The sequence below is a fragment of the Aegilops tauschii genome, chromosome 6 (genome assembly GCF_002575655.3).
Source record: "Aegilops tauschii subsp. strangulata cultivar AL8/78 chromosome 6, Aet v6.0, whole genome shotgun sequence".
Classification (NCBI taxonomy): Eukaryota; Viridiplantae; Streptophyta; class Magnoliopsida; order Poales; family Poaceae; genus Aegilops; species Aegilops tauschii.
This window is the reverse complement of record NC_053040.3, coordinates 315,370,504-315,383,602: the sequence shown is the minus strand read 5'-3', so window position 1 is coordinate 315,383,602 and position 13,099 is coordinate 315,370,504.

Sequence of the window (13,099 nt, the reverse complement as noted above, 5' to 3'; positions counted from 1 at the left end):
ACACACACATGTTGTTAAACACACACACACACACACACGCCGAGGTAAAATGAGTCTATATCTCAATTAATGAAGACTTGCATGTTACCATCCATATGTTACTACCTACTATGAAAGTAGTAACATATGCAAGTTACTAGTCCAAGTTACTCACCACTATGACCAGCCTAGCAATGTGTAACACCCCGGATGTAACTTTCCATATTTGTAAACTCTTGCCATTTTCGGCTATGTGTTATGATATTCCCTCCGTGGTCGGGTTTTGTTTGTCGTTTTGCATTTTGTTCACGTCATGCATTTCATATCATGTCATCATGCGCATTGCATTTGCATACGTGTTCGTCTCATGCATCCGAGCATTTTCCCCGTTGTCCGTTTTGCAATCCGGCGCTCCTATCTCCTCCGGTGCACCCCTCTTGTTTTCTTTCATGTGCGGGTGTCAAACTTTCTCGGAATGGACCGAGGCTTGTCAAGTGGCCTTAGTATACCATCGGTAGACCACCGGTCAAGTTTCGTTCCATTTGGAGGTCGTTTGGTACTCCAACGGTTAACCGGGCATCCGCAAAGTCCATTTGTGTGTTGCAGCAAACCCCCCTCTCTAAACAGCCCAAAACCCACCAAACTCTCTTCCATGTTGTAGGTCATTCGATCACGATCATGTGGGCGAAAACTGCACCTCATTTGGACTCTCCTAGCTCCCTCTACCTATTTATATGTGACCCACCCGAAAAACGAACGCAGACGAAACCCTAGAAATTTCCCTCCGCGCCGCCGGACGCGTCCGCCGTCGGCCGGACACGTCCGCCGCCGCAGCCGACCTCTCCCACGCCGCCACGTGGCAGCCGCGCCGCCGCCCGTACCCCGCACCACCGCGGCCCGCCGGCCCATCTGCGGCCCTCCCGGCCCGCGTGCGCGTGCGCCGACGCCCGCGCCCTCCCGCGGCACGCCTCGCCGCCCGCCGGCTCCCTCGCCGCCGCCGCCGGTGAGCTCCGCCGCCCCGCGCCCCTTCTCCTCCTTCCTCTCTCTCTCTCTCAGGCCTCTCTCCCTCTCTCTCAGATCTCTCTCTCTCTCTCTACAGCGAGCGCCGGCCGCCGTCTCCTCCTCTCCCATCGCCGGCGACGAACTCCTCGATCCAGATCCACTGTACTCCCGTACGTTGACTTTCCCGGACCCCCGAAATCTTCCAAGTCTTTACTTCTTACAGCATGTGCCCCTGTTCAACAGTGCATAACTCCCTGCATATAGCTCCGTTTCGTGCGTGTAGTATGTCAAATTGTTCGCCTCGTGATGCTCTACATTTTGTTCAATTGCACCATGTTCATTAGACGCCATCTTGATGCCCAAATCTCTGTTGCAAGAGTGCTAGTTGCTGTTATCTGCTGGTTCTTATCAGAACTTGGAGATTTGTTATTTTTGTATCATTTAATCTGTGCATCTTATGGGCATGAGCTCTACATGTGTTTTGTTGTATGCCATGCCATCTTTCCAGTGGTGCATGCCATGTATTTGTGTGAACTCTGTGGTGACTAGAACAAGCATGCAAACTAGGCTCCGTAATGTTTCTGATTTCAGGGACAGTGATTTCTCTAAGTCCTTGTTTGCTGTTATTTTGTTGCCATGTAAACTTGATGCTACAGAGAGATCCATGCACATTTTGGAGATGTTCAGTAAGGATGTTTTGTAGATATTATTGTAATTGATCCATTCCTGCCCTTGTTTGCAATTATGGAGTGCCATAGCATGACTCAATCTTGCTGTACTTTTGCTATAAAATATTTCTGGCAGATTGTTTACGTGTTATTCAATTTTGCCAAGCTTATTGTAGTTGATCCATACATGCTATGCTTTTGCTCTTTCTATGGTTAGCTTCATAAACATGCCATATTGTTGTAGGTATGCTAGTTTTGTCATGCATTGCCTTGTGGTGAGTGCACCAAGCTCACCAACATGCCTTCATATTATTGTTTCTGCCATGCTCTGTTTTCTGCTAAGTCTGAAACCTGTTAACGAAACTTGCTATGTTTACGTGGTTACCATCATATCTTCTGGTCCTTTTTGGCTTACGGTCAGTAAGGGACTTTTGTCATATGCATTTAGTAGAACACTGCCATGCCTTCTTTTGCTATGTTAACTTCCTGTAGCATGTTGGTTTCGTGCTCTGAACATTGCTACCTGATACTGTTTTCTGCATGTCCAGTAATTTCACCAAGTCTGTGATCCTGTTATCTTTTGCACTTTTGCCATGCTTGTTTGAGCTTGTTATGTTGTGAACTAGCCGTAGCTCAGTGTTTAACTTTTGTCAAGAATCTCCTGTAGATTACTTTCATATGCTTTGTTGCTATGTTGGAGTGCTGTAGTATTGTTGCTTGTTGCATTTTAAGTGCTATCATGCTGTTAATCGCAGATTCGTGTCATTCTTGTTTTGCTTGCCATTTGCAAACCGTGCATCCGTTTCCGGTGATCTTTATATCGATTTCGACCGAAATCATCTCATCTTTCCAGTGGAATGCTTGGTTTGCTAAGTTACTGCCTTGTTCATCATTTTTCTTCCGGAGCACGCATACGCATCGCATATCATATCTTGCATATCATTCATGTATTGCATCATGTTGCTTGTGCATTTCTCGTGATTGATTGTGGTTCCGTTGCTTGTGTTCTTGTCTTGGGTAGAGCCGGGAGATGAGTTCGTGAACGAGGAACCTGTTGAGTACGCTTACGAGGATCAAGCTTTCGACAACTCTGAGAACCTTGCAGGCAAGATGACCACCCCTCGAAATCACTTCTATCTTTGCTTTGCTAGTTGTTCGCTCTATTGCCATGCTGCGCTACCTATCACTTGCTATATCATGTCTCCCATTTTGCCATGTCAGCCCCTAACCATCCTTTCCTAGCAAACCGTTGTTTGGCTAAGTTACCGCTTTTGCTCAGCCCTTCTTATAGCGTTGCTAGTTGCAGGTGAAGTTGAAGTGTGTTCCATGTTGGAACATGGATATGTTGGGATATCACAATATCTCTTATTTAATTAATGCATCTATATATTTGGTAAAGGGTGGAAGGCTCGGCCTTATGCCTGGTGTTTTGTTCCACACTTGCCGCCCTAGTTTCTGTCTTACCGGTATTATGTTCCTTGAGTTTGCTTTCCTTACGCGGTTGGGTGATTTATGGGACCCCCTTGACGGTTCGCCTTGAATAAAACTCCTCCAGCAAGGCCCAACCTTGGTTTTACCATTTGCCACCTAAGCCTTTTCCCCGGGTTTTAGCGAGCCCGAGGGTCATCTTATTTTAACCCCAGGCCAGTGTTCCTCTGAGTGCTGGTCCAAACTAGAGCACCGTGCGGGACCGACCCTTGGCAACTTGGGTTATGTTGGTACCTGTACGCTTCGCTCATCCGTTGTGCCCTGAGAACGAGATGTGTGCAGCTCCTATCGGGATTTGTCGGCACATTCGGGGGCTTTGCTGGTCTTGTTTTACCATTGTCGAAATGTCTTGTAAACCGGGATTCCGAGACTGATCGGGTCTTTCCGGGAGAAGGTTTATCCTTCCTTGACCGTGAGAGCTTATGATGGGCTAAGTTGGGACACCCCTGCAGGGTATTATCTTTCGAAAGCCGTGCCCGCGGTTATGAGGCAGATGGGAATTTGTTAATGTCCGGTTGTAGAGAACTTGTCACTTGACCCAATTAAAATACATCAACTGCGTGTGTAGCCGTGATGGTATCTTCTCGGCGGAGCCCGGGAAGTGAACACGGTCTGAGTTATGTATGACATAAGTAGGAGTTCAGGATCACTTCTTGGTCATTGCTAGATGACGACCGTTCCGTTGCTTCTCTTCTCGCTCTCTTTTGCGTATGTTAGCCACCATATATGCTTATTGCCGCTGCATCTCCACCTCTTTACACCATCCTTTCCTATAAGCTTAAATAGTCTTGATCTCGCGGGTGTGAGATTGCTGAGTCCTCGTGACTCACAGATTCTACCAAAACAGTTGCAGGTGCCGACGATGCCAGTGCAGATGATGGGATCGATCTCAAGTGGGAGTTCGATGAGGAACGTGGTCGTTACTATGTGTCTTTTCTCGATGATCAGTAGTGGAGCCCAGTTGGGACGATCGGGGATCTAGCATTTGGGGTTATCTTATTTTCATCTGGATTTTGACAGTAGTCGGTCTATATGTGTGTATTTTGGATGATGTATGAATTATATTTATGTATTGTGTGAAGTGACGATTGTAAGCCAACTCTTTATCCCATTCTTGTTCATTACATGGGATTGTGTGAAGATGACCCTTCTTGCGACAAAACCACAATGCGGTTATGCCTCTAAGTCGTGCCTCGACACGTGGGAGATATAGCCGCATCATGGGCGTTACAAGTTGGTAATCAGAGCCATCCCCGACTTAGGAGCCCCATGCTTGATCGAATCGCTGGCGTTGTTGAGTCTAGAACAAAAAATGTTTTGAGTCTTAGGATTATATATATCGGAGAGTAGGATTCTTTTTACTCCTCAGCCCCTTCGTCGCTCTGGTGAGGTCTCCTGACGTAGAAGTTGTACTTTTCTCTCCTCAAATTTCACTAAAAAAAAATTAGGATCACGCGGGTATCTTGGAATCGTTCCGATGGTTTCATGACGAGAACATTGTTCTTGGTGCCTCCTGACGTTTAGGGGTTGTGGCAGTGTCCCGGGGAGTTGAGCTCCGAGGTGTTGTCGTCACAATTTTATCGTTGCAGTTCGGGAATACCTGAGTTTCGCCGACATCGAAATCTCTTTTATGCAGTTGTTGGTGAGATCACCTCGACGCCACCCAGTACTGGGGCGGGAGTTCGGTAGTATTGCCATAACTCGTATAACAGATGTTTTTCGAAGGTTGAGGTAAACGATTTCCGAAGGTTTCTTGGTTATGTGTTGACGGATGGATACAGCTGGATCTAGGGATTGCTAGTTTCGGTGATATATTTTGTGTCCCCTGTATCCCCAACACCAGATTGCATAACCAGAAAGTTTCGGGAGTTTATAAGTGGGAATTCTAGTAGCTCTTAGGATATCTTTCTGACAGACGCATGATATGAGATTGGGGTTCGACGTCTAGTGGTCCGCCCGTACACGGTTGGTTTTACAGTGGTCTCGTAGTGTCTTAAAGAGTCCTTGGCTATGCCGACTCGGGGACGCTTCGTATGTCATGTGCACAGCCTTGTACATGATGGTGCTGTACGATTGAGCCCGTGTGGGCCCCACCACGAAAACTTCGGACGAAATTTCTATCATATGTTTGTTCCAGCTTATTCTGCAAGCCAATACTTTGTTTTGTTTTGAATTGTGATATTCGAGTTGCTTCGAAGTCATATGTTGATTCATATCTTTTCAAGTGGCTTCTCAATTTAATGGAAGTGTGATGATTTACTATGGAATTCATTCGTCCATCTTCGTTCGAATGTTTATTGTGAAGACTATATGTTGCAATTTCTATCCGTTGATTCTACTTGTCAATTTGTCTATCAAGATGCTAACGGATGTCACCCTCTTCAGGATGACTCCGCCAACGCGTCAGAATCCGGATCGCAATGAAGGGAGTTAAGCGAACCCTCCGCCACCACCTCTGCCTCCGGAGGCATGGCAAGCTATCATGGCAGCCACCAACGCCAATGCTCAGATGATTTTGTAGCTCTTGCAAGAACGCACCCAAGGGCAAGGCAATCAAGGCAATCAAGGTCAAGGCAACAATCAGCCTCACTTCGCTACACTCAACCAGTTTCTCGCAAATCAGCCCAAGTCTTTCAGCTACTGTGCCGAGGCCACGGATGCCGATGATTGGCTCGTGGACATCAACAAGCATTTTGAATGTAGCAATGTCAGGCCTGAGGACTATGTCAAGTTTGCTTCTTTTCAGCTCAAGGACCAAGCTGCTGATTGGTTTCAACAATACAAAGATTCCAGAGGAGGTCGTGTGATCACTTGGACTGACTTCTGTCGGGACTTCAAAGCGCACCACATTCCACAAAGTGTTGTTGAGAGCAAGCGTGAGGAGTTCCGCAATCTCAAGCAAGGCAACATGTCCGTGTATCAATACAACATCCAGTTTCAGAAACTTGCTCGCTTCGCTAAACAAGACGTTCCTGATGAAAAGAGCATGATCTATCACTTCAGAGGTGCCCTTAGAGAGGATCTGCAGTTAGCTCTCGTTCTTGTTGAGCCTACTCAGTTTGATCAATTCTACAACATGGCACTGAAGCAAGAGGCTGCTGAGCTCAAGTGTGAGGCTTCTAAGAAGAGACTCAGAGACGCAGTTCAGTCTTCTTCTTCCTCACTTGTGGCAGCTAAGCAACAGAAGTTCTGGTTGCCTCCTCCTCCTCCGTTTCGTCAGCCTTACCAACAGAAGAACAAAGGTGGCCATGGTTCTTCCAACTCTTCCAACTCGGGCTATCAGAACAAGTCTCAGAATCAAGCTCAAAAGTCCAATGCTCCTTATCACCGTCCACTCTCAGAGGTGACTTGCAACAAGTGTCAGCAGAAAGGTCACTATGCTAACAAGTGCTTCAACCAAAGGCGCCTGATTCCTCCTCCTCCTGTCAGATCTTCCAGCAATGCAGTGGTCAAGCATAATCCAAAGTCTGCAAAGGTGAACATGATGAATGCAGCTCAAGTGGAGGAATCTACTGATGTGATAATGGATAATCTTCCTGTTAATGATATTCCTGCAAAAGTCTTATTTGATACTGGTGCATCGCTTTGTTTCATGTCAAGACCGTTTTTTGCTAAGCATGAATTCACTTGGTCTTATCTGGATAAACCATTGGGTGTTGTTTCTCCGGGAAAGTCAATGAGAGCCAACTCGATAGTTCCGGATGTTTCCATCAAGATGGGAAACTATAAATTTCTATCTTCTCCAGTTGTTCTTGGCGACTCGGATATTGATCTAATTCTCGGGATGGACTGGCTTTCTAAGCACAAGGCTCAACTTGATTGTGCTGCCAGGGAAATTCAATTGACACACTCTTCTGAGGATGTTATCATTTATGCCACTCGTGATGAAACCATTCGGTTTTTTTCTCTCAATGAGAAGGGCGAATTGTATGCCATCTCGCAAATTCCAGTCATTTGTGAGTATCAAGATGTCTTTCCAGAAGAGCTTCCGGGTATGCCTCCTCACCGGCCAGTTGAGTTCGTTATCGATCTAGAGCCTGGCACTGAACCCGTTTGCAAGTGTCCATACAAGCTTGGACCCAACGAGCTGAAGGAACTGAAGAAACAGCTCGATGAACAAGAGCGTCTGGGTTTGATCAGACCGAGTTCTTCTCCGTGGGGTTGTGGTGTTCTTTTTGTAAAGAAGAAGGATGGCACGGACCAACTTTGTGTCGACTACCGTCCATTGAACAAGAAGACAATCAAGAACAAGTATCCACTTCCCAACATCAATGAGCTATTCGAGCAACTCAAAGGTGCTAAAGTATCCTCCAAGCTTGACCTTCATATGGGTTATCATCAGATTCGCATTCGTGAAGAAGATATTCCCAAGACAGCATTCAGAACAAGTTTTGGTTCTTATGAATATACTGTCGTGTCTTTCGGCCTTGTCAATGCTCCTCCAGTATTCTCTCGAATGATGAATTTCATCTTCAACCCATATACCAATGAATTCGTCCTGGTGTATCTCGATGATATCTTGGTCTTCTCCAAGAATAAGAAGGATCATGCCAAACATTTGCGATTGGTGCTCGACAAGCTCAGAGAGTATAAATTCTATGCGAAGTTCTCCAAATGTGAGTTTTGGCTCGATGAAGTTCTTTTCCTTGGTCACATCATCTCTGCCAAGGGCATCGCTGTTAACCCCGAGAAGGTGTCCGCAATTGTGAATTGGGAACCTCCTCAGAATGTCAAGCAGCTCCGCAGTTTTCTTGGTCTTGCAAGCTTTTGCCGAAGATTCGTTGAGAATTTCTCCAAGATTGCAAAGCCTCTTTCCAACCTCCTCCAGAAGCATGTGAAGTATGTCTGGTCTCCTGAGTGTGACGTTGCTTTCAACACTCTCAAAGAGAAACTCGTCACCGCTCCTGTCTTAACTCCTCCTGATGAATCCAAGCCATTTGAAGTTTTCTGTGATGCTTCTCTCCAAGGTCTCGGTGCTGTGTTAATGCAAGAGAAGAAAGTTGTGGCCTATACCTCTCGTCAGTTGAAGCCCAATGAGAAGAACTACCCCACTCACGATCTTGAGTTGGTGGCAGTTGTCCATGCATTAATAACGTGGAGACATCTCTTGTTGGGAAGACAAGTGGACATTTTCACCGATCACAAGAGTCTCAAGTACATCTTCACTCAGCCCAACCTCAACCTCAGGCAGGCTCGATGGGTCAAAATGATTCAAGAGTACAATCCGAGTATTGAATATACTCCAGGCAAGGCAAATGTCATTGCAAATGCTTTGAGCAGGAAGGCTTATTGCAACAGCTTAATTCTGAAGCCATTCCAACCGGATCTTTGTGAAGCTTTCCGCAAGCTGAATCTCCAAGTTGTTCCTCAAGGCTTCCTTGCCAACCTCATAGTCTCTCCTACTTTGGAAGATCAGATTCGTGAGGCACAACTCCTTGATGCCATGGTGAAGAAGGTGAAACGTGGTATCGACAAGGGTCTTTCCAAATACAAGTGCTATCGCATTGATGACAGAGACACTTTATTCTTCGAGGACCGGATTGTGGTTCCTAAAGGTGATCTAAGGAATGTCATAATGAACGAGGCGCACAATTCTCTCCTTTCCATTCATCCTGGAAGTACGAAGATGTACCATGACCTCAAGCGGTCGTATTGGTGGACTCGAATGAAGCGAGAAATTGCGCAATTCGTGAATGAATGTGATGTCTGTCGAAGGGTGAAAGCAGAACACCAACGACCAGCTGGTCTCCTCCAACCTCTTGCTATCCCAGAATGGAAGTTTGATCATATCGAAGTGGACTTCGTGACTGGTTTTCCAAAGTCCAAGCGTGGAAATGATGCTATCTTCGTTGTCATCGACAAGCTTTCTAAAGTGGCTCATTTCCTTCCAATCAAAGAATCTATCACAGCAGCTCAGTTGGCCAAGTCGAGCGAGTCAACCAAATTCTTGAAGATATGCTCAGGGCTTGTGTCATTTCCTTTGGCATGAAATGGGAAGATTGTCTTCCATATGACGAATTCTCCTACAACAACAGCTTCCAAGCGAGTTCGGGCAAGGCCCCATTCGAGATTCTCTATGGCAGAAAGTGTCGTACTCCTCTCAATTGGTCAGAGACTGGTGAACGCCAACTTCTTGGCAATGACTTAATCACAGAAGCTGAAGAAATATGTAAAGTCATCCGTGATAATCTCAAAGCCGCGCAATCGCGCCAGAAGAGTTACTATGATAGTAAGCACCGTGATTTGACTTTCGAGATCGGAGATCATGTCTACCTCTGCGTCTCTCCAATGAAAGGCACTCGTCGCTTCGGTATCAAAGGGAAGCTTGCCCCTAGATACGTGGGTCCTTTCAAGATCATTGGGAAAAGAGGCGACCTCGCCTATCAACTTGAGCTTCCTTCCAACTTCGCGAACGTGCACGATGTGTTCCACGTGTCACAGCTCCGCAAGTGCTTCAAGACGCCTGAGCGCACTATCAACTTCGAAGAGATTGACCTCCAAGAAGATTTGTCTTATCATGAGCACCCCGTTGCTATTCTTGAAGAAACTGAGCGCAAGACTCGCAACAAGTCAATCAAATTCCTGAAAGTGAAGTGGTCGCACCATTCCGACCGGGAAGCCACCTGGGAACGCGAGGACCATCTCCGTTCCGAATATCCAGAGTTCTTTCAGTCCTAGATCTCGGGACGAGATCCTCTTGTAGTGGTGGAGTGTTGTAACACCCCGGATGTAACTTTCCATATTTGTAACTCCGACTCTTGCCATTTTCGGCTATGTGTTATGATATTCCCTCCGTGGTCGGGTTTTGTTTGTCATTTTGCATTTTGTTCATGTCATGCATTTCATATCATGTCATCATGCGCATTGCATTTGCATACGTGTTCGTCTCATGCATCCGAGCATTTTCCCCGTTGTCCGTTTTGCAATCCGGCGCTCCTATCTCCTCCAGTGCACCCCTCTTGTTTTCTTTCGTGTGCGGGTGTCAAACTTTCTCGGAATGGACCGAGGCTTGTCAAGTGGCCTTAGTATACCATCGGTAGACCACCGGTCAAGTTTCGTTCCATTTGGAGGTCGTTTGGTACTCCAGCGGTTAACCGGGCATCCGCAAAGTCCATTTGTGTGTTGCAGCAAACCCCCCTCTCTAAACAGCCCAAAACCCACCAAACTGTCTTCCATGCTGTAGGTCGTTCGATCACGATCGTGTGGGCGAAAACCGCACCTCATTTGGACTCTCCTAGCTCCCTCTACCTATTTATATGTGACCCTCCCGAAAAACGAACGCAGACGAAACCCCAGAAATTTCCCTCCGCGCCGCCGGACGCGTCCGCCGTCGGCCGGACACGTCCGCCGCCGCAACCGACCTCTCCCACGCCGCCACATGGCAGCCGCGCCGCCGCCCGTACCCCGCGCCGCCGCGGCCCGTGTGCGCGTGCGCCGACGCCCGCGCCCTCCCGCGGCTCGCCTCGCCGCCGCCGCCGGTGAGCTCCGCCGCCCCGCGCCCCTTCTCCTCCTTCCTCTCTCTCTCTCTCAGGCCTCTCTCCCTCTCTCTCAGGCCTCTCTCCCTCTCTCTCAGATCTCTCTCTCTCTCTACAGCGAGCACCGGCCGCCGTCTCCTCCTCTCCCGTCGCCGGCGACGAACTCCTCGATCCAGATCCACTGTACTCCCGTACGTTGACTTTCCCGGACCCCCGAAATCTTCCAAGTCTTTACTTCTTACAGCATGTGCCCCTGTTCAATAGTGCATAACTCCCTGCATATAGCTCCGTTTCGTGCGTGTAGTATGTCAAATTGTTCGTCTCGTGATGCTCTACATTTTGTTCAATTGCACCATGTTCATTAGAGGCCATCTTGATGCCCAAATCTCTGTTGCAAAAGTGCTAGTTGCTGTTATCTGCTGGTTCTTATCAGAACTTGGAGATTTGTTATTTTTGTATCATTTAATCTGTGCATCTTATGGGCATGAGCTCTACATGTGTTTTGTTGTTTGCCATGCCATCTTTCCAGTGGTGCATGCCATGTATTTGTGTGATCTCTGTGGTGACTAGAACAAGCATGCAAACTAGGCTCCGTAATGTTACTGATTTCAGGGACAGTGATTTCCCAAGTCCTTGTCTGCTGTTATTTTGTTGCCATGTAAACTTGATGCTACAGAGAGATCCATGCACATTTTGGAGATGTTCAGTAAGGATGTTTTGTAGATATTGTCGTAATTATTTTGTTGCCATGTAAACTTGATGCTACAGAGAGATCCATTCCTGCCCTTGTTTGCAATTATGGAGTGTCATAGCATGACTCAATCTTGCTCTACTTTTGCTATAAAATATTTTTGGCAGATTATTTACGTGTTATTCAATTTTGCCAAGCTTATTGTAGTTGATCCATACATGCTATGCTTTTGCTCTTGCCATGGTTAGCTTCATAAACATGCCATATTCCTGTAGGTATGCCAGTTTTGTCATGCATTGCCTTGTGGTGAGTGCATCAAGCTCACCAACATGCCTTCATATTATTGTTTCTGCCATGCTCTGTTTTCTGCCAAGTCTGAAACCTGTTAACGAAACTTGGTATGTTTACGTGGTTGCCATCATATCTTCTGGTCCTTTTTGGCTTAAGGTCAGTAAGGGACTTTTGTCATATGCATTTAGTAGAACACTGCCATGCCTTCTTTTGCTATGTTAACTTCCTGTAGCATGTTGATTTCGTGCTCTGAACATTGCTACCTGATACTGTTTTCTGCATGTCCAGTAATTTCACCAAGTCTGTGATCCTGTTATCTTTTGCACTTTTGCCATGCTTGTTTGAGCTTGTTATGTTGTGAACTAGCCGTAGCTCAGTGTTCATCTTTTGTCAAGCATCTCCTGTAGATTACTGTCATATGCTTTGTTGCTATGTTGGAGTGTTGTTGCATTGTTGCTTGTCACAGATTCGTGTCATTCTTGTTTTGCTTGCCATTTGCAAACCGTGCATCCGTTTCCGGTGATCTTTATATCGATTTCGACCGAAATCATCTAATATTTCTAGTGGCATGCTTGGTTTGCCAAGTTACTGCCTTGTTCATCATTTTTCTTCCGGAGCACGCATACGCATCGCATATCATATCTTGCATATCATTCATGTATTGCATCATGTTGCTTGTGCATTTCTCGTGATTGATTGTGGTTCCGTTGCTTGTGTTCTTGTCTTGGGTAGAGCCGGGAGACGAGTTCGTGAACGAGGAACCTGTTGAGTACGCTTACGAGGATCAAGCTTTCGACAACTCTGAGAACCTTGCAGGCAAGATGACCATCCCTCGAAATCACTTCTATCTTTGCTTTGCTAGTTGTTCGCTCTATTGCCATGCTGCGCTACCTATCACTTGCTATATCATGTCTTCTATTTTGCCATGTCAGCCCCTAACCATCCTTTCCTAGCAAACCGTTGTTTGGCTAAGTTACCGCTTTTGCTCAGCCCTTCTTATAGCGTTGCTAGTTGCAGGTGAAGTTGAAGTTTGTTCCATGTTGGAACATGGATATGTTGGGATATCACAATATCTCTTATTTAATTAATGCATCTATATATTTGGTAAAGGGTGGAAGGCTCGGCCTTATGCCTGGTGTTTTGTTCCACTCTTGCCGCCCTAGTTTCTGTCTTACCGGTATTATGTTCCTTGAGTTTGCGTTCCTTACGCGGTTGGGTGATTTATGGGACCCCCTTGACAGTTCGCCTTGAATAAAACTCCTCCAGCAAGGCCCACCCTTGGTTTTACCATTTGCCACCTAAGCCTTTTCCCCCGAGGGTTATCTTATTTTAACCCCGGGCCAGTGTTCCTCTGAGTGCTGGTCCAAACTAGAGCACCGTGCGGGACCGTCCCTTGGCAACTTGGGTTATGTTGGTACCTGTACGCTTCACTCATCCGTTGTGCCCTGAGAACGAGATATGTGCAGCTCCTATCGGGATTTGTCGGCACATTCGGGGGCTTTGCT